General features: G+C 34.6%; 1 long non-coding RNA gene across 3 annotated transcripts in view; it reads right to left on the bottom strand.

Annotated features, from left to right (window-relative positions):
- LOC141379111 (uncharacterized) overlaps positions 1-22,767 on the bottom strand; it is a 136,009-nt gene that overhangs the window by 60,561 nt on the left and 52,681 nt on the right. For all 3 annotated transcript variants that reach the window (XR_015516835.1, XR_015516836.1, XR_015516834.1), the window contains exons 3-4: positions 10,773-10,830; positions 3,595-3,652 (exon numbers count right to left, since the gene is read on the bottom strand). This is a non-coding gene — a long non-coding RNA (uncharacterized LOC141379111). The remainder of the gene's footprint in view (positions 1-3,594; positions 3,653-10,772; positions 10,831-22,767) is intronic.

The following is a 22,767-nucleotide window of genomic DNA, read 5'->3' as shown; positions in this document are numbered from 1 at the left end:
CATTAGAGCACTCTAATCTGGTTAGGCTAATCTCAGTCCCCACTGCTGAGCTCTGAGAGTGAGAGAGAGGGAAAGAGGGATGCTGGGGGAGATGCTTAAGAAAAGGGAATGTCAGATGGAGACCCTCAGGTTGAATGATAGATGAATCTGAATGAACTGATCCGTTCTTTAGGGCTGACTGTAAATGTGTGCGACAGCGTGGTTACGGATGAGCAAAAGAGCAATGTCATTAAACACCTGATTCGTGAAGGAAACATCTGCTATTAATTGAGCACCCTTTTGGGGTCCTTTCAAAATGTTGTGACACAAAAGGAACACATCATAGGGCTGTCCAAATTATATAAAATATATATATTAAATTATTATTAATATATAAATAATTATATTAAATAAAAGCTTGTTTGTTATCATAAATTATGTATATTGAATTACATGAACTAACAATCATGATATTTTCATTCATTCATTCACTTTCAGCTTAGTCTCTGACCCATCAGAGGTTGCCATAGCGGAATGAACCGCTAACTATTCCAGCATGTGTTTTACGCAGCAGATGCCCTTCCAGCCACAACCCATTACACTAACCCAAACACTAATACACTTCAGCCAATTTTGCTTACACATTTCACCAAGAGCATGTCTTTGGACTGTGAAGGAAACAGGAGAACAGAGAAGGAACCCACACCAACACAGGGAGAGCATGCAAACTCCACATAGAAATGTCAACTGGCCCGGCCAGGACTCAAACCAGCGACCTTCTTGCTGTGAGGCGACAGTGCTAATCACTGATATTTTATTACAGCATTTTTTAATAACATTTATTTATTTTAGTTAATTAAACAGGGTAATGATTAGTTTTATTATATATAGAACTTTTAGTCTTCGAAGCTATAATATGGGATTATTATAGTGTCAAAATATTATAATGACTTTTTGACATTTCTATAACTGTATTCTCACTGTAATATCAAGAAAATACATAAAAATATAATAAATAAATAAAACTGACTTTTTAGAAATTATAAAATGATGTAAGACTACTTATATTGTGTGTTAAAAATCAAGTATAACAAAACTTTTTTGATATTTTTTTTTATTTGTTTTAAAAATATATAAGTAATAGAGTTCATAAACATAATGAGAATCATATTTTTTGATTTTATATATAATAAAAATTAACCAGACAATAAAGTTAGGTGACAATAAGCAATACATTTGTTAAAGTATTTACTAAGCTTTACTATTCAAAACAATACGAATCATCATTGTTAATCAAGGCTCGGCATTAACACCCGCCAACCTGCCAAATGCGGGTAGTAATTAATTTAAATAATTTTTAAATTGTAATTGTCTTAAAAGCACGGTTTGACAATAAAGATGGCCCAATGTGCAAATGTATTCTTAGAATCAACAAGCAGCACGACTGACAAAAAAAACTGTATTCGCGTGAGCAAAAGAAAGCAGGTGAATACCGAATGAGAAGATGATAACTTGGAAGTGTGTTTTCTCCAGTTTTCTTCTGCAAGGCAGCCATACTTGCAAACTCAACTGGTGTGATCATTTCAAATTAGCCCCTTTCATACAATGATACCTATAAAATATCTGGAAAATTTCCAGAACCACTTTACCGGAATGTGCAAAAAAAGCGCTGTTCACACAGGCAAGGGTGTTCCAGGGTTTACCATAAAAGATTATTTACACATCCATTTCAAAATACCAGCAAATTCTGACATCATTAAACAGATATGGCCTCTAAATGGCTGCGCTTGTTTCTGTAAACATTCTGCTTTTCTCCCAGAGACATCCAAAGGGAAACCACAGCTGAATGTTTACACATTTGACTACATTACAAATTCTGTGGATGGATAAGTATTGTGAACAACTTCGATGAAAACATTTGAAGGAATGCTTTAGCATGTCGAGATGTACATAATATGCGGTGCTGGTGCTCACCGGCTGCTTCACGTGCACACATGTCAAGCAACTGAAGCAGAGCTTGAAGGAAAACAAACAACGGTTTATCATAATCATTTTATCACACAGTTGGCATTAAGAATGAACAGAAACTTTATCTGACTAACATCTAGCAGCTAAATATGTCTGGAAAAATATTCAAGAGCATTTATTTTATAAACAGGATGGATGTGAATGCGTCAGAATGTTCTGATTGGCTGGAGTAGACGTCTCACGTCAGCAAGTTGTAGGTGTGAAGGCGCTCTTTCCGGCAATTAGCCTTCTGCGTTCACATAGAGCAGCGTTCCGACAAATTACCGGCAATGTTACAACTTCTCTTTCCAAATAATTGCTTGAACGAATTTACCAGTATTTTCAAAAAGGGCCTGTTCGTACATGATCCTTTTCTGGAAAATTGCCGATAATTTTCTGGAAAGGTCAGTATATGTGAAAGGGGCGATTGAAATAGACATGACAAAAGTTGACGCTAGTGCACATACAGTCTGGCTGCTTTCAAGAGCTCCAGATTTTTTTTAAATGTCTTTTTGTAAGCAGCAGTGGTCACTGTTTTCACGTCAACCATTCTTTGAATAGGCCTAACCTTAACGCGATCCTCCTTTCATTATCACACACGGTATGTCTTTCATCTGCTTTTTTTTTTTTTCTTGCTCATAGTTATTTTTGTTAATATGGTTTCATTCAATTTGTTTACAATAAGATTGCTTTTATAGAAGAATAACTCCTATTTAGTTAACTGGTGATCTGACATATTTAGCCAGGACACAGACTGTGCATTGTTTTAGATACATGACAATAGTTATTTTTAAAATGTCTCTTTTTAAAGAAAGGTTTTGTTGAATAAAAAGTGCATGTATACAGCTATATTTAGCTTGTTTGACAAAGTATTTAAAATGTATGGCTAAGATTTTTTTTTTTTTTTTTTAGAGATAATTTTGGTAAATCCTTAATTTTGAGCCCTGAAAAGTCATGTGAAATAAAAACAAATTGCAGTGCAACACTGTGACATTAACAATCTAATCACACAAGATCTAAAACGAATCATTTTAGCATGTCAAAGTCAAATTTATGAATATAAAACACAACAACAGAATTGTGGCTAGTGAAAAGGGCAAGTGGCTAGTAATGTTGTAAATCTACTAGCAAAAGTGGCTGGTGATCAAAAAGGTTAACGTCAAGCCCTGTTGTTAATACATGAAAGCACGTTGAGTAATAATGATGAAAACTTGAGATGCATTTGTATGTGCTATTCCACCTTTATCAAAGTTTGGTCATTTATATAGGTATAGTTGCAAGATTAGTTAATATAATAACATATTACCTAATATTGCAATTATACATAAATGGTCACACTTTGATGAGTTTAACACATGAGGCAGATCTGTGCATTATTCACCAGATCTGAAATCATTTAAACTGTCACTATGGGAATTTTCAAGTGAAACCGAGTCTTTCCCTGCCTGCTAAGCTGAATAAAACCGCTCATTGCCTTTCCACAGACAAATACAGCAAAATGGAGTTCATATCTGCATCCCTATTTACCATCCAGATATGGAAATGAATATCAGGAAAGACAGATTGAAAGGAGTCTGACTTGGAAATGAGAGTGAGATTTTTCATTACCGTCACAGAGCACCTCATGTGGGTCGGACTCCATCATTTGAATGTGATTGGTTATGCACTGAGGGGGAAAAAAAGCACATTAGGGATGGGGCTTTCCTCTTATTTTCATTTCTTTTTTAACTCCTGAGGTCTGAAACCCTGAGTTTTTGACAAAGACGAGAAGGCTAAAGCGCACATAAAAAGATTCACATTTTTGGCCTAAATACTCTAAATACGACACATGCAAAATACCTTTCTTCAAGTGACTCTTCTTCCCTCCTGTGTTTTCAAACTTCAGAATGCAAGTGTGGTATCAAAAAGCAAAAGGGTTTCATGAATGGACTGAGCGACTGGTTTTGGTATGTACGTCTCATGTGTTGATTCGTCTGGCTATGGTTAGTTTGTCACAGCCTTTTAATTTGATACAAGAGCCAATTAAAACTGGCCCGGAGACATCAAGGTCAACTGGTAACCAGCAGGGTCGTTGCCATGGAAATTATGAACAGCTGCTCTTCCATAATGCAAAATGAAACCCGGTGTAATTGCCGGGAATGGGAAATCTTATCCGATTATCAAAGTCAAATTGATTTGAGCCTGCCACTACTGTAAGCTACATCAGTTCACATTTTTACAAAAAGGGGTCAGACCTGAAATTAAACCAAGTAATGTATAAAAACAAGTAACTGCTAGTAGATGTTTGCTGATATTTCAAAATGCAATAATAATGAACATGTATGATTTTGTCATTGTGTGCTCTTCAATATAAGGTTTTATTATTTAAATCTTTAGATGTGTAGTCTTTGCACTAGTGTCCATTACGTCACAGCAAATGCTTGAAGACTTATTTTTTTAAACATAAACAGTTTCATGAGTTAATTTGGCCTGTAACATGTCAGATAATGCTTTGAAATGCTTAGGTTTTTAAATATTCCTTAACTTAACTGACCTCAAACAACTGGCTTTTGCTGCTTGTTCAAACTACTTATTTAAAATGAGTTAAAACAACACAATTATTAAACTTTGGTGGGGCAACTCAAATGTTTTATGTTCAATTCACTTACATTGTAAAAACTATTAAGCTAACTTAATCAATTTTTGTTGGGACAACTTGAAGGAATTGTGTAGAACCCAGGATTTTTAAAGGGTTTAAAGTAAGACTCAATTTGTTAACATCAGTTAAATGAACTAAACAGATGATGAAAACAACAAAAGTTGTAACCGTTTCATCTGTTAGGGGCTAATAATTAATACAGTTCTTAAAAATTGTTTAAAACAAGTTAAAACAACACAATTGTTAAGTAGTTGGGGGGCAACTAACTGTTTTATGTTCAATACACTTAAATTTGTAAAAACAATTAAATTAACTTAATCGATTTTTGTTGGGACGAATTGTGTGGAACCCAGCATTTTTTTATAGAGTTTATAGTAAGACACAATTAGCTAACATTAGTTAATTGAACTAAAACAGATGATGTAAACAACTTGTAGAAAGCAAATTGTAGCTGTTTTATTTGATAGCGCAAATAACTAATAAATGTAATTAAATTATTAAAAAAAAAAACATTAACATCTTCTGGTAACACTTTATTTTAAATACCAATTCTCACATTTAACTACTGGCTTATTACCTGGCTTATTGGCTGTTTATTGATGCACTGTAAAAAGAATGCTTGCCTTCAATTTTTAAGCTGAATCAAATTATCCTAATGGGTCTGTTGAACTGAAATAAAACACATTGCGAAACTTATAAAATTAAGTTAGAACTTGATTAACTTAGTTAAATAAGTACCAATGACTTAAAAAATGCTGTCAGGACTAATTGATCACATAATTTTTTACAGTGTAGTTAAAAAGTATTATTTTAATCTACATCCCTAATCCTACCCAGTACCTTACCTTACTAACTCTTAATAAGCAGCAAATGAGTACTTTACTGAGCTAAAAGTCTTAATAGTCTGTTAAAAGCGAGAATAAAATAAAGTCTGACAACTTCTGTAAAAAAAAAAAAAAAAAAAAGTTGTACTAATGTTGTACTAATGCATTACTGTTTAATATAGTTATCCATTTATGATGCTTTTGCAACTTTGAAATTGAATTGTTTACTCTAAACATTTACAGTATGTACCAAAGGGATAGTTCACCCAAAAAAGAGACTTATTTTCCCACGCTTCACTTGTTCCAAACCTATCTGAGTCTCTCTTTTTTGGTATCAAACACAAAATAAGATATTTTGAAGAATGCTGGTAGCTGATACCCTTTGACTTCTATAGTAAATTTATATTATTTTTTACGTACAATGAAGTAGATGAGTCCCAGCAACCAGCATTCTTTAAAATAGGTATGGGCCGGTATACATGTATGATAACCTTAAAATAAAAATATCAGGGTTTCACAGTATCACAATACTGTGTTTACTACTGTAAAATATATATTTTTAAATGTTTTAGTAAAAAAAACAACAGCTTTTTTCCACATTAAACACAATATATTACATTTTAGGACACATTTATAATATTTTGGAACCGAAAACATGTCAGGCTATATAATTAAAATAAACCATTGACTTCTACCATCTACATTAACACCAAAAACACAGATTTCCTTACAACACATAAAAAAAAACTTTACATATACCTGAGAAATGGTATAACAAAACATGTTTGTAGTTTTATTACCTTGACTTTTCCAAACTGCGCTAAACCTTGAAACCAGTTATAGCCCCATGCCTACTTCAAATATATTACTTTGTGTTCAACAGAAGAAAGAAACTCATAATGGTTTAAAACTACATGAGGAAGAATAAACAAGAACTATCTCTTTAAACAGTAATTAAGAGATCTTTACGTTATATATGTTTAAGTAATGCTTTTTTGCAGCTTATGTCAATATCGTAATAGGTATTTCTGATGCTTTCAAAAGTCACTAATAAACCATTGTGAAAAACAGGTAGATGATTGCTAGGTTGGCAGAACTTGGGCATCAGGCACAATGTTGATATGCCACACCACACTCTTTAGCATCTGTGTCCGCTAATGAGCTGATTTCTCTACTGTTTTATCTAATCTCCCAGGATAGGCCATTAGCATCTCCAAAGAGAGGGAGAGAGAGAGACTCCAGCTATATTAAAAGCAATAGCACGCGCTATTGATGGCCACAGCCAATAACAGGGTAGCACTAACACTCTCTCGGCTAAAAGCTTGCGCTAATAGGTCCCTTACGGCAGCAGGATGGCAACAAGGCGGAAAAGAAGGCGAGAGGTTAATTTGGTCCTGCCCAGGTGAAGCAGCCAGTCAACCCTCGTAGATTTCTGCTTCCCCTCCTCTCTACTCCAAACACTTAATGATTATTAACATGCTTCAAATGCTTAAGGAGCGCTGGGAGTCTCGCTCACTCTCTGGCGCACTGGAGCGCGAGGGGAAATCATTATGCTAATGAGCCTGCCGCCGCTGTTTTTATTTCCTATAATCACCCGGCGATCTTCAGGGACGAGCAGCGCTACACACACACACACACACACACACACACACACACAATCGTTCTGAGCTTTATAAATATTTCCCCTTTTTCTAGCCACATTTTTTTTCAAAGGAAGAACAAAGGCGCTTGTGCGTTTATAAGAGGGCCTGTGTCTGCACGAGGAGCGGGGAAATGAATCGAATGCCACAGAGTTACTCGCTGTTAGCTTTGTCTGTGACGTCTGGATAGGCTTTTTTTGAAGTCGCGCGTTTAGCAATAATATAGCAGCGATCAGATAGACTCAGATGGTGGATTTTCAACCATTTTTTATTGGGAATAATTGCTGTAGCTTTTCTAACAATTCCAGGAATTGAGGAGAATCTAGAATGTTGTAATTAGCAAGTTTTAGCGCAAATTTCAGATTGTGAATTTTGGCCAGTAAAAAAAAAATTGCTATTCTATCACCAAATATTGGATTTAATGCTATCTTTTACAACTTGTTTTTTTTTTCCAATTGGGAGAGATTTTTTGAGTGATAAATTAGTTTCATAAAAAAAGAAAAAAGAAAGAAAATCTCGGTTTATCACAGTAGGGGCGAGTGGGGATGAATGTAACATGAGACAAGGGATGGGCGATTTGGCCTAAAATCAAAATCTTGACTATTTTAACGCAATTACGATTAACACTTTTATTTTCATTCATTTTCTTCTCGGCTTAGTACCTTTATTAATCTAGGGTCACCACAGTGGAATGAACCGCCAACTTAATCGATTATTTTATGCATTGATTTATTTTTTTTGTCCTCATAGTTCACAAGGGTTGCAAAAAAACGTATTGTCCCATTGTTCTCCCACGGTTCTGTGCGTCCTGTGATCTAAGGTTCAGAATACGCATTACTAATATTGGTTTCTTAATACAAAAACAACTGCAACAAAGCAGTTCTGCCATGCAAATCTACAGTCAAATGTGAAGATGTTACGTTGTCAGGTGTTTGTTAACCAATATGTTAATTGTTCACCAATATGTTAATTGTTGTTTGAATTGTTCTGTAGGCATTTTTTTCTAAGCATAGCATAAACCGTATGTTACCGAACCCGTGACCCTAAAACTGATACATACAGAACTGTGAGTAGATTGAGCAGTCTTTTTTCCTTATTACAAGTTGTGTTTCTCTTTTCATGTGTCTTACTAATGATCAATCTACAGGTTATTTAGTGCAATAACACATCTTTTAGTTTTTTCAGTTTTTTTCATCTTAGAGTTTTTTCAGTTTAAAAGTAAATCAGGTTTATATATCAAGAGTTCCTTGAGGATGAAAGTAACACCGTTATTTATGTCCCACTACTAATGTTCATACCTCTTTTTTTTGCTTCCACATTAGAGTTTTCAGTGTTTGGATACAGATGTTGAAGATATATTAGAGTTGTTCTACATTGATACAAAATTACACCTGATTTTCATAGACCACTGCTGTAAGTTACCACAGCATAAAGTTTTCTGCTAAAAATTATACACATCTGTCCCCGCTTTCCCCTAGTAAGACTTGGGCCCAATTCTGCCCCTTAGCCCTTCTCCTACCCCTACCCCTTGTTTTGCGCGTTCATGTGAAGGGGTAGGGGTGTCCCAATTCTCTTTAGCTTGAAGACGTAGTGCTAAGGGGAAGGGCTAGATGCCCCTCGAAACCACAGGACTACAAGGGGTAAGACAATTTCCCAGAATACACCATCTACTGTACAACAGCAATATGGCTGCACACGGAAATAAGGACACACACAAATTAGTATTTTTTTGTCATTTTTACGAATTTTTATAACAAACAAGCACATGTTTTAATACATTTATAACAGTGTTCATGTTTTACCGTCATGCTTTAAAAAAAAAAAAAAAAACGCTAAAATAAAAACTGCTAAATTTCGCTGTCAATAATCCATAATATTAACTCCTGTATAGCAATCCCACAACATACATTCACATCTGTCACTCGAATACCCTGTCAAAAATGTTGAATAGCTGTGAATGAGCTTTTTACAGTGTCTGCTATGTTAATGTTCTTTGTTGTGTGTTTACATGAATATGGCCATGGTGTAAATGCACAGTACAGTTACAAGCTTAGTGCCACATTATATTATTATGATAATATGATATCGCTACCTTCTATGATTTCCTGAAGATAAATACCAAATAATTTGCAACTGCAGCAGTCGCCATTGTCAATCTGACATATGATGATGTCTACAGGTGTTGTAATACTGTCCCATTTCTTCAGGGTAAATTTTGTAGCCCTTCCCCTTCACATTCTGTTTCAAGGGCCATGTGAAAGGGGAAGGGGTAGGTACAAAAATAGAACTGGTATTAAGCCTTAATGTTTAACATTGGGAAATTGTTTTGAAATGATTTTACTTAATGAAAAATGTCCAAAAGCAGTCCTTGTTGAAACTAAGTTGCCAAAAGTATTCAGGTCAATATAAAATGTACAAAGTTATTCAAAATAATTGCTAAAAAAATAAGTAAACTGGTGCATAATCTACAATCAATGAGGTTTGTGATTAGTCAGTTCTAAAAAGATAATATAATCCTAAATAAAAGACAAATAAAGCTGGCCATTGACCAGGAACACCTCAAGTATAACAATGGGATGTTTTTATTCTCTGTGTGAGCAAAATCAATAAGCTTCAACCCAATGTGGAAAAAAATGAGCTGAATGCAACATGAGGGTTTAAAAAAAGGATTAAAGGGGGAAATTTGTCTCAGAAATGCAAACCTTTTGTTTTGGTAATAACTTCTGTGTAAAATGTCCTCAATTGAGCATAACACTATTGACAAACCCCTTTTCCGTCCAAATTCTGGCTATTGTAGCCGCACCTTCAGCAGCAGTTTGGCTTATTAAAAAAAGATTGGGTTGTTTTAGTCGAGCCGCTAAATGCGCTGAGCTCTTCAGCAGCTCTTGGGGTAATTCAGACCCCTCTAGAGCTACACTAATGAGGGGATAATAGCCCCTGTGAAATGTAAATAAAACTCAAATCCCCTCACAGAGGGAGAGGAGGGGCCAGATGGAGCGACTCTCTCCCTCTCTCTCTTTCTCTCCATTGGCTTCATCCTTCACTCATATACATCACGTCTTCTCCATTATCAGTCGGCTGAAATTTTAGCCAGCGAGCTTGGGAAAATTATATGCATTTGGTTTACTCGTAACTTATTTCACACACTTTTCCCTCAGGACGGCGGGGGGAATCTGGTACCTCTAAAGACGCTGTTGATAAACAGACGCTACAGGGAAGACCCAATCCCTTCAATTGATTTTTTTAAACACATTATTCATACATCCGGACTGGCTCAAGGGTGAGATAGGCTGACAGAGGCATTTGAAGTGAGCTGAATTGATAGGAGCAGGGGACCCGCAGTAATGTATTATGCATTATAGACAATGATCAGCCATTACAAATCACCTAAGGGCAGGCAATAGATTGAGTTCTCCGGAATATCTGATAAAGCGCTGCTTTGAGGAGAACAAACACACACTGAATGGATTTACCATCATTCAGAGCTTTCGCCCCAGCTTAGAATGCATCGCTACCCGCAGGGCAAAAGAATGCTGTTGCCTTTCTCCTTTAAAAATAAACAGTATAAGCAACTTGTATGGGTCTCTCAGTCAAGGTCTTACTTTGCGGTGGAGCTGCTGTTGACAGGGGGGCTTTTAGTTTCACTACAAAGCTTATAAAACAAAAGATTGCGTACAGATGTACCTGACTTTGACCGGTGGATGTCTTTGTAAATTGATTGCCAGTGAAGTGCAGCACACTCCTGTAGGGAGAAAGAAAATCACAATTCTCAAAGTGAACGGCAGAAATGCCAATTCATCAATTGATACATTTGTAATTATGGAGGCTCTCGCTAAGCCACAGGCTCAGTATAAATCCTTCAGAGCATTCGTTCCGACAGAGATGGAGGCGTTTCCACATCATTAGTGGCGGGGCAGAAAGCCGAGAGCCCCGTCGAGCTCTCTCACACACACTTTTCCATCGGGCACAGATGGGGAAACATTCCCCTCATCCGAGGCACGAGCAACCTGTTTGTTTCCAGGTGGAATTCTTCCTCTGAGACTCTCTGGATAGCACAGCCGTTTACCTTTCTGCTCAAGCGTAACGCCACAGAAGATGCCAAGACTACTTATTTAGACTACTGTGATGTGTAGTACCACTTATTTTTAATGCATGCCCATGCTTTTGTTGTTAATCTTGTGCGCAGGCTATAAAATATATATTTAAGGCATGGGACTGTTTTTTTTTTTTTTTGCTTGCAGAGTAAAAAGATATTAAAAAGACAAATTGGACAAAAATAGGGAAAAAAAATTACTTTAACAAACAGGAAATGCTGCAAGCGTGATGGCAGTGTGTAGTGTTCATGAAAAAAAAAAGTAAAAGTAAAGTAGTCTCTTAATAAATGAACAGATATGTCCAGAATGAGTAATGCCCACCAGTTAAACAATACAATTGTTTTCAGCTGTATGATCATTATTACTTGCTCTCTGCAGAGCCAATTTACTATTAAGAGCAGAAGCAGCCTTGGGGCTCTGAACAAGATACTCAAGTGAAATAAAATAAGAAACCTTATGCTATGAACTAGGAATCATATCGTATGTGCAGGCAAGAAAGAGCATTCTGTGACTTCACAGTTTACAGAGTTTCTCTGCTCTAATACGTTTCTGTCTTGCATTAATCTATTGAAAATGCATTGATCATTCAAGTTATGCAGAACAGAGACTTGAAATCACTTTTACTATGATTTTTATTTTTTTACTTCTGAATTATAATACTTCTTTTATAAGTAAAAAACTGCTATCAATACAATAAAGACAAAAATTATATATATATATATATATATATATATATTTTTTTTTTTTTTTTTTTTTCTTGCAAAGAAAATGTTTAACAACTTAAAAATAATTAAAACAAATATTTTTTTACATAATTTCACTTTTTATAACAACTTACTGCTGTAAACAAGGCTAGTTCAGGTAGAAAAATGCATGTATATTTAATATATAAAATGTTAAAAAGATTATTATAAATTAGATGAGCTGATGACAATCTATGTCATTTACAATAATTTCACAAAGCATTAAGACGTGGAATACAGTGTCGTTTCTATAAAGGTTAAACATTGCTCAAATGACTTTGCATTTTGCTAGAATGTCTCTAGCCTTAACAGCTCTGCACTAGTAGCTTTCCGGCTTGTGTTATAGCATAACAAATGTTTTAGCATGTTGCTATTGTTTTTTTTAGCATAGAATAGTATGTTGCTAGCATGCTTCGGTCATGTTTAACATTTGCTAGTATCCCACATAAAAAAAATATTATAGTAATATTTTGTACATAATATAGTGTTTTTGAACCATATTATTCATTCATTCATTTTCTTTTCGGCTCAGTCCTTTTCTCAATCAGTGGTTGCCACAGCGGAATGAACCATCAATTTAACCAGCATATGTTTACACCCATACACTCTTGCATTCACACACATATACTATGGCCAATTTAGCTTATTAATTTGGCACCAGGAGGAAAACCCACGCGAACACAGGGAGAACATGCAAACTCCACACAGAAATGCCAACTGACCCAGCCGGGGCTCGAACCAGCGACCTTCTTGCTGTGACGCGATCGTGCTACCCACCGCTCCACAATGACGCCCATACCATTTTATAGTATGTATTAAAGTCATACTGCATTGTTTAGGAAAAGAACGATGAAGAGTGTTTCCCAAAACCTGTAGTTTCTGTTGCAGACACATATACAGTGCAGATACTTAATAGATAACCTACTATAAATTAAAAGCATTGTATGCTATGCTTTTTGCTTTCACAAGCTTTGGACACATAACATAAATTTCTCTTTCAAATAATAGGTCACCTATAGCTTTAGTCATGAGCCACGGCTGTGTTTAAAAGGACATCAATGTTTTCAAAGTGCACTGCGAAGGGAGCACAAAGGGAGCGCAATTGTAAACATGAAGATCGCTAAAACTGAACTGTAAAATACTTTGAAAGCAAATTACACCTAAGAGAGATGAATTTTTTTTTTAAATAATAAAGTTTAAATGCTGGACTGTTCTAAACGAATCAGGCATAGGGGAGATACTGTAACTGGGAATAGAACACAGCCAGAAACCAGATATGTTTCTAACTACAGCTCTAGAGGTGTAATTGCAAGCATACACGTTTGCAACGCAGTTTGCTAATATTTATTGGAACGACAGATTTGGGAAACGCCAAATCAACAAACTATGTTTGTAATGATGCAACTTGTGACCTTAGTTGGCTAACGATGGTTTTTGGAAATGCACTCCAGTACAGTAAATAGACAGCAAAATGGTGGCAACATCAAACTATGATGCTAATGTACAACACAACGAAAAATATGAAGTGAAGTTTTGCACAGTTTGCCGACAATTTGGCAAGTTGACCACCTTTTGTTAAATCATTTAGAACTACAATAAAACACCTGCACATTTTCCATAATGCTTTTTTTGTTTCCATAACACTTAGAATTTTGCTCATCACATATTTTTGAACATGTTGGAAACATTTAAATTTACAGATGTTATTTTTGACATATTATTTAAAATATATGCTATTAACTTTTTTTTTTTGGTGGGGCCACTGGCTTGACCTTGCCAGTCGAAAAAATTCTTAGCGTTGAACCACGTAATAGTTGGTGTATTACCATGCTATAGAATTACAACAATAGATTAAATAAAGTGCTTTACTATAGTATGGTTCAAAAACCTTTACTATATAAAATAATATGACTTTTTATATATGTGTGGGATAAATTAGCATATTGCTAGTATGTTTCTAGCAAGTATACCACATGGCATGACAAGTTTTAAATTGTTAGTATAATTTGAAAGCTTACAATAACTTTTAAAAGCTTGTAAGAAACAAAACTGAGACATTTTTCAATAAGATGTAACCAACATGTTTTACCACATGGCTTACATGTTTAAACATTGTCATGTGTAATATTATTATTATTATTATTACTATTATTATTCTATTCTATTATCATTTTATTAGCAGGAAATTCCACAAAAAAGTCCAATAATGAACATCTGAAAATATTCTGCTGCATCTCACAGTTTGTTAAACCAATATCCCCCAACCGAACGCATGTAGATTACCACGGCTTCCTCTATAATAACCACCCTGATTCTGCAAACCTATGAGTCAAGCACAGACTAAACGGCTGAAACGTTTGCTTATAGTCGTGTAATCATTACTTCTGTGATTCGACATCCCATCCATTGTGAACGGGGTGGAGTAAAGGACGCTAGTTACAACTCTGAAAATTAAAGGCGAAACATTCTCCTTCTAATCTACGTCAAACATGGCATTAACCAAGAACATTTTGATCATACCGTAGGTGATGTATGACCTCAAAGCCGCTGGATAATAATGACTAAAACTTCGCAGACAGCCAAAATATTGTAAGCACATCAAACAGTAATTTTGCAGAGGTTCATCGCAGACAAAGACTTGGGAAATGCCAAACTAGGTGATCGTTCTGTGTCAAACGCAAACAAAAAAAAGAACAGCCCAGCCACTGAGGCCGAGACGTGCCATTCAGGCGTATTAAGGGATCACCTCTTTTCTTTCTTTTATCTAATAGTAGGGATTTTGAGGAGCCTAACACATTGTCTTGGGTAGAGGTTAGCAGACTGGCAGGCACCCACAGTACAGTAGCTGTGTCTTTAAGGAGACGTATGAAGAATGCAGAGAGAGAGTGCTTTGAAACACACCCTGTCATCGTGCTATGAATGCCGAGTGTTTAGATAGGACCACACCACCCTGTTTGACTGAGCTGGGGTTAAAAAATGCTTCCATTTGATACTTGGAGCAGGTAAGATTACGTGTTGTCAAAAAGACGAAATGCCACAGAAATGTTACCATGCCGTTAGTTTCGATTGTTGCGGTATGTTGGAGCCTAATTCAGTTTTTATTAAGGATTAATTAACATGCAAATAGATAAATCAATAAATAAAACAGTTCACTGTGTATAAAGTACTCAATCTATCAATTAAATATATATATATATATATATATATATATATATATATATATATATATATATATATATATATATATATAATATTTTTTCTTCTGGAGAAAGTCTTTTTTTCAGCTAGAATAAAAGCAGTGTTCTTTTTTTTTTTTTTTTTTTTTTACATTTTAAGGTCAAAATTAATAGCCCCTTTAAGCTATGTTCTACAGAACAAACATCCTTATACAATAACTTGCCTAATTACCCTAATCTGCCAAGTTACCAAATTAACTTAAGTCTTTTAATGTCACTTTAAGCTGTAAAGAAGTGTCTTGAAAAATATCTAGTCAAATATTATTTAATGTCATCATGGCAAAGATAAAATAAATCAGTTAAAGGTCAAAGGTCCAGAATTTGTCCCATACATGAGTCCATTAGTCCTATTTTGACAGATATGTCATTATCTGTTAAAATAACTTCTCGAAAAAGGCTTTAAGACCAAACAGAATCCTCTGTTGGCTGTCGCTTCACTGTGCTAATCGGTTTTGGCTAATGCTAACAAATATTTTTCATGAGTAGGCTACACCATCCAGTCCCCATTCACTACTGTATTGTTGAGAATACATTTTACAAGAAACTTTTATTTTAAATATTGGACCTTATTTTTGAAACAACAAATGAATAATAAAAAGATGTGAAGCACCAAAGCATACCATAAAAAAAAAATAAATAAATAAAAAACTGACTTGAATACTAATCGGCTAAAACGGTAAAAAAAAAGAAAAAAAAGTGTGGTTATGATGACAATCTGACAAACTAAATCAGAATAGTGCTCAAAATGTCACTAAAATACAGTATTTAAATTTCATTATTAAATAGAAAATGAGGCATATAACAAAACAGTCCACTTTTAGAGAGAAAAAAAAAACACTTTCACCAGGCTGGCCTATATTTCTAGAATTATTTATCAGTTACTAGCATGTTTACAAGGTATGACTGTCACAAGGTATGATTGTCAAATAGACAAAATGGCACATACTTTTTTCACATAATAGGGTATATGCACAACTAGTGCTTTTTCCCCTATCGATAAATGACCGATGAATGATTAATGAGACTTTTTTCAATTTCATATGGTTGCTTTTACCGTATCAAATGTTGTAATGTAATTGCATGTGTTTAAGTGTAAATATGAAAAACCGTTTAATTGCATGTGCCATCAGAAACAGCAGGCTATGTGCAGAAACTCCATTGATGAAGTAAAGCGAATGTTCATATTTTAAAGATATGGTGCAGAAAAAAATAATGCAATGCTTCTTGTAAATTCTGAGATGCACGTTGTATCATATATTATTCAGACAATGAAGATCATTGATTTTTAAGAAAAACAGACCTTATGCTTGGCAATTTTGTAATGGCATACAGCTCACCAGAAGATTTTTAACTAGGTTGCTGAAAATTAAATGTTCTTCTGCATATACCCAATTGTTGTGGTACGCAAGCCTAACAAAATATTATGTTTTTTTTTATTTATTTTAATCTATACTCAAATAAAGAGATAAATACATAAAATTGAAACTAATTAAGACTTTATTTTACTTTACTTTATGACTGAGCAAGGTAAGCTCAGGCTGTAAAATGTGATGCTTTGTTATAGCTGAACAGCTGGATTAATGTAAAAAAGAAATACTTTAACTGGTCATTCCAGTGATTATAATTTTTTACTTATTGCTTGAAAAGGCAATAAATGCAGTTGAAATTGTGCTATTCAGAAAATCAACAACTGTTACAAACATATTTTAAGATGCTGCTGTCTTTCTATAATATCACTCAAATTATTTAGCAAAATGCTAGCATGTGTCAATCAGGTTTTTACATGCGACTAACAAGTTTTAACATGTTCTGACATTAATTAGCATATTTCCAGAATGTTTCCAACCTGATTTGGCAGTTGCTGGCATGTTTTGTGCGGTAAGACAGTGTGTTGTCAAAAAGGCAAACATTTTGAAATGTAATAATGCCATAATATTAGCTTCCATTGTAAGCTGGAGCCTAATGAAATTCATGCCTCAAACAGATGTTCAGAGTCGTACAAGAAAAGCCGGAGTGAAGTTTCTACTTCAGAAAGCAAGTGGCTGAGACGCTCTTCACTCATTAGCAGAAACTTTAAAAAGTTATCAAAGAATGTTAAATATGACTTTCTTCTAAATGAGGCTTCATTTACAGCAGTCTTTGTGTTTACTTGGTAATTGTTTCTCAGAGGAATTCTGCTTAATGAGTTGTTTGTGCACATGTTAGGCTATAAATATGTGCTGGCATTTAAAACATGATATTTCACTCTAAATAATTATAGAAATGGGTTGCATTTGTTGGTAATTTAGACTGAAAGTCAAGTTTGAGCTAAAAGACAATACCTCGTTAAAAATGCAAATAAATGTAAATAAAGGTTAAAAAAAAGATATAATGGAAAAGAAAAAAATAATATAATTGGATAAATTATTTAAACAGAGGACAATATATTTAGATTTTAAAAATGTATTGAATATATTAATGATAAAAACCTACCAGATAAGCTTGAATGATTTTTGCTTAGTTTTCTGAATGTGGCACATTGCAGAATGATAATTTAGAGAAAGAGAGAAATACAGAAAAATGTGTAGGGTACAATTATTATTATTATTAAAAATAATATGATTATTGATTTAGTAATTGTTTAAAACAAGAAACAAGTTAATTGAGACACTAAACTAGCACGTACACTTCTGAACATTTAAACTGGGCCCCTTTAAAACATGCAGTTACCAGGAAAAAAATCAACTCAACAATGACATTTGACCTCAGACCTGTTAATTCAAATCTTTGTAAAGTTTTTTATGTCCATTGAAATTTACAGCTGAATGATTTATTTCATTGTACATCCCAATGCTGCATAATAACATATTCATATTTTTCAGAATAAATGAAAAACCCTTTTGCTTTGTCGCTATAATTATTTTTAATTTTTCAGCAACAACATTTCTGTTTTCAAAAATATCAAATCCATTTAAATAGTAAATGATGATATATATCATTAACCCTCTACTGCACACATTATGATAAATCTATAAAAAAAAAATTACTGTTTTTCTTTTCTTTTAACTTGAATTGCTGTAAAAAATTTAATTGGCAACATTTTTTAAGGTACTTTATGATATGTTGCCATATGGCAACAATGTCCAAAAGTGGATCTAACTAAGAAATGTTAAATTTAAAACTTTCCTTATAATTAATAATTTTGTTGTTTGAAAAGATTTGATTGGTGTTGCAGTATTATAAGCTTTACAGAACTTATAAATGACATCTTATGCAAACTTTCCAACAACTCATATTCCAACAGCTTTCATTTATTCCATTCTTTTTTGCTTAATATTATTGAAAACAAACTGATAATAGTACTATTATTATATTATTACTGATGATATTATCATGTAGCATACAGTAAATATTTCCTCCAGTAAATATCATAAAAAATAAATAACAAGCCTAATAAATCCAGATGCATCAGAATAATGTAGCTAGCTAACAATTATGCTGCCTGTCTTATACCTCTGAGCTAACTTACCTTAACTGCCTGCATCACTGCTCTTATCAAATGTCCAGTCAACATCATTCTCATGGTTACTAATGTCCATCTTATTATCACTTTCATCTGCAGGAAGAGCCAGTTCTGTCTTTTTCTTCTTTCATAAAACATGGTGGTGCTCGCTAATACACTGTTCCCTGTATTCATATCTATTTAAAATTATTGCCGTTAGAATTAGATTTTATCTATAATTTAACTTCCATTAACATATGACTAATCAACATTATACTACTAGCATGTTGTTATTGTTACAACTTAAAAGATCACAGCTGACCTTGCTAGTTAGCCATTACAATATTGCAGTTTCCACTATTGGACAGTGTTGCCATTTGGTCAACATTTGATCTATTTACAAAAAAATAATTTGATAAACCTTTTTTGAGTTGTTAACATGTCATCATAACTTACTGGAGGTGATGTTTTAGATTTTTTTGTGGATTTGACATAATTTGATCATTTGTTTTAATTGACATTTACATTTGCTTTCGACAATTACTCACAACAAACGCTAGTCTGTCAGAAATCTTGCCACAGAAAAACACTGCATGTCATGTGACTTAACCAAAGCATATCATTGGCTAAAAATTAGAACGTCAGTCTAAAAAGAAACAGTAGCAGGGAAATTAACATAAAGATCATGTTGCCATATGGCAACCATGCTGTAGAGGGTTAAATGTATAATAACATATTTAAGACCATCATCCATATATTTTAATAATTAAAGGTCTGAATAAGCATGTATACATAACTATACACTTACCGGCCACTTTATTAGGTACACCTTACTAAAACCGGGTTGGACACGCTTTTGCCTTCAGAAATGCCTTAATCCTTCATGGCATAGATTTAACAAGGTACTGGAAATATTCCTCAGAGATTTTGGTTCATATTGACATGATAGCATCACTCGGTTGCTGCAGATTTATCAGCTACACATCCATGATGCGAATCTCCCATTCCACCACATGCCAATATCCTTTATTGGATTGAGATATGGTGACTGTGGAGGTCATTTGAGTACAGTGAACTCAAAGTCATGTTCAAGAAACCAGTCTGAGATGATTTGCGCTTTATGACATGGCGCATTATCCTGCTGGAAGTAGCCATTAGAAGATGGGTACACTGTGGGCATAAAGGGGTGGACAACAATACTCAGGTAGGCTGTGGCATTTAAATGATGCTTAACTGGTACTAATGGGCCCAAAGTGTGGCAAGAAAATTTTCCCCACACCCTTACAACACCACCATCAGCCAGATCCATTGATACAAGGCAGGATAGATCCATGCTTTCATAATGTCAACACCAAATTCTGACCCTATCATTCGAATGTTGCAACAGAAACCCTAGAGATGGTTGTGCATGAAAATCTCAGTAAATCAGCAGTTTCTATACTTAGACTAAAAGTCTGTCACCAACACCCACGTCACATTCAAAGTCACTTAAATCACCTTTCTTCCCCATTCTGATGTTTGGTTTGAGCTGCAGTAGATCAATGTCTACATGCCTAAATGCACTGAGTTGCTGCCACGTGATTGGCTGATTAGAAATTTTCGTTCACTAGCAGTTGGACAGGTGTACCTAATAAAGTGGCCTGTGAGTGTATGTTTTATTTTACAAAACCTCCAGCAAACCTTGACATTTTTAGAATTATATATTTACATTTTTATAAATGTTATTACAAACATAGGCACTTTACTTTTATTTATTATGCTTTCTATGCACATTTATGTACATTTTATTTGATGCACAAACTAAAATGGGACATCTCATCTTTGGCCCATATACAATTTAAGACAGTTTTATTTTTTAACTTTTATAATGAAACAAAAAGTCATTCCAGCGTTAATCTTATGTTCAGAAAAAAAACCTAGAGATCCTAGAATCACCCCTGTCTTGATCTCTCTCTCACACACACACATAAAGTACACACACAATCTTAGCAGGTGTACAATATGTCTTTTTTCATCTATTTGACTCCTTATACACTCCTTAGTGTATCTTCTTCTTTAACACACACAGATCTCTGCTAACACAAACACAACACCTCCGAATATGCACACAATCCGTCTAGACAGTCCAGTGCTGAGATGACATCATCGCCCCATTCCTGCTCAGCGAGTGTGTGTTGATATGACGCTCAGCAAGTGTATTTATTCTGCTCTACTCACTCAATCCCCTCATGGCTCATTAGTGTGTGTGTGTGTGTGTGTGTGTGTGTAGGAAAGGACAGCGATGTGACGATGGGGGTCAGAAACACATGGACAGTGTAACAGGAGTCTCTCCAGGAACCTGCTCCACAAAGCTAACTGCTCTTTAATTACACACACACACAAACTATGGGTTTTTGTGTTTTATGGGGGCTTCCCTAAGATGTATAGGTTTATATACTGGTTTCATTTTTCAGTTTTACATTTTCAGAAGGATTCGATCTGGGTGATTTATAAACCACTTTCCTCAAGGGGACCAAAAATAAATAAATAAAACATCCCCATAAGGTCAAAAATTACATTTGGTCTTCACAATACACACAAACTGTGTCTCACACACACACTTATACTGGCTGTGTGTGTGTGTGTGTGTTAGAAAGACTAAATATCGTCTGACTGTTATCCACCTGAAGCATTTTCTTAACAAACTACTCAATTTTTCCAGTGTTTTTTCTTTTCTTTCTCTGGCTGAAACACTTCAAAGACTGAGTGTGATTGTTGTTAGAGAGCGATGCTATTGCTAGTCAATGATTACAGACTGTGCGGCTCTGAATTTATTTCGGACAGTAGAAGTCTGGAAATTTCAGCAGAGCTCGGTGTCATGTGCCATTTACTGTCAGATGTAAACTACATCTGTTCATTCCTGTCCTTTGTCCATCCTGCTAGATCACTCAGAGGGACTCGGAGAGAGAGAGGTTGAGGAATGTTTGGGTTTTGCACGGCCGATGATCTGACTGGTATAATTCATCATGCGGGTGTATATTATACTGAGTGCTGAACAGAGCCAATGCACAGAATGAGTTCAGACTCAGGAAGAGAAAGAAAAAGTGAATTGAGATTCATTCAATATTTTACACAGGAAAACTCAATTTAGAATATTATTTATTTTTTGAATTGTATACTAGTTTTTGAATTTTATGTATTTGGTCAAGTTTTTGGTCAAAAAACTAACAACTAACAACCTCACTAACTAGCTAACTAACTGACTAACTAATAGCTGGAACCCTTAAATCACGTGGTTACTTACCTGCATCAAAAATTACCCTTGAATTGTTAATTACAACAGTAAATGTTGAATCTTAAATTAAAATCTTTTTGTATATATTCATTCATTCATTCATTTTCTTTTCGGTTTAGTCCCTTTATTAATCTGGGGTCGCCACAGCGGAATGAACCACAACTTATCCAGCACATTTTATGCAGCGGATGCCCTTCCAGCTGCAACCCATCTCTGGGAAACATCCATACACACTCATGTATACCGCATGTCTTTAGACTGTGGGGGAAACCAGAGCACCTGGAGAAAACTCACGTGAACGCAGGGAGAACATGCAAACTCCACACAGTAATGCCAACTGACCCAGCAACCATCTTGCAGTGGGGCGCCAGCACTACCTACTGCCCACTGCGTCACCTAACTTTGTGTGTGTGTGTGTGTGTGTGTGTGTGTGTGTGTGTGTGTGTGTGTGTGTGTGTGTCTGTATATATATATATACATATATATATATATATATATATATATATATATATATATATATATATATATATATATATATATATATATATATATATATATAGTACTCAGCATATACAAGTACAATATTATATGTACTTATATGTAATACAATAATATATGTGTTCAAATACATTAGATTAGTCCTGAAGCCAAATCTGGAGCTTATCTAACACATGATACTGGTCCAAAAACTAGTACCGTCAAATTTATGCAATAGGTAAATATTAAATACAAATTTAAAAAAAAAAGCAAAAATCAAACAAATTAGCTATTTTTAAATTTCCATTACACTTTATTGTCTATTTTAGAGAAATGTTTGGCTATTATATTTAAAACAAACAAGAAAGATAGAA

The sequence above is a fragment of the Danio rerio genome, chromosome 19 (genome assembly GCF_052040795.2).
Source record: "Danio rerio strain M-AB ecotype USA chromosome 19, GRCz13ab, whole genome shotgun sequence".
In the NCBI taxonomy this organism is placed as follows: domain Eukaryota; kingdom Metazoa; phylum Chordata; class Actinopteri; order Cypriniformes; family Danionidae; genus Danio; species Danio rerio.
This window is presented reverse-complemented; position numbering and strand designations above follow the sequence as displayed.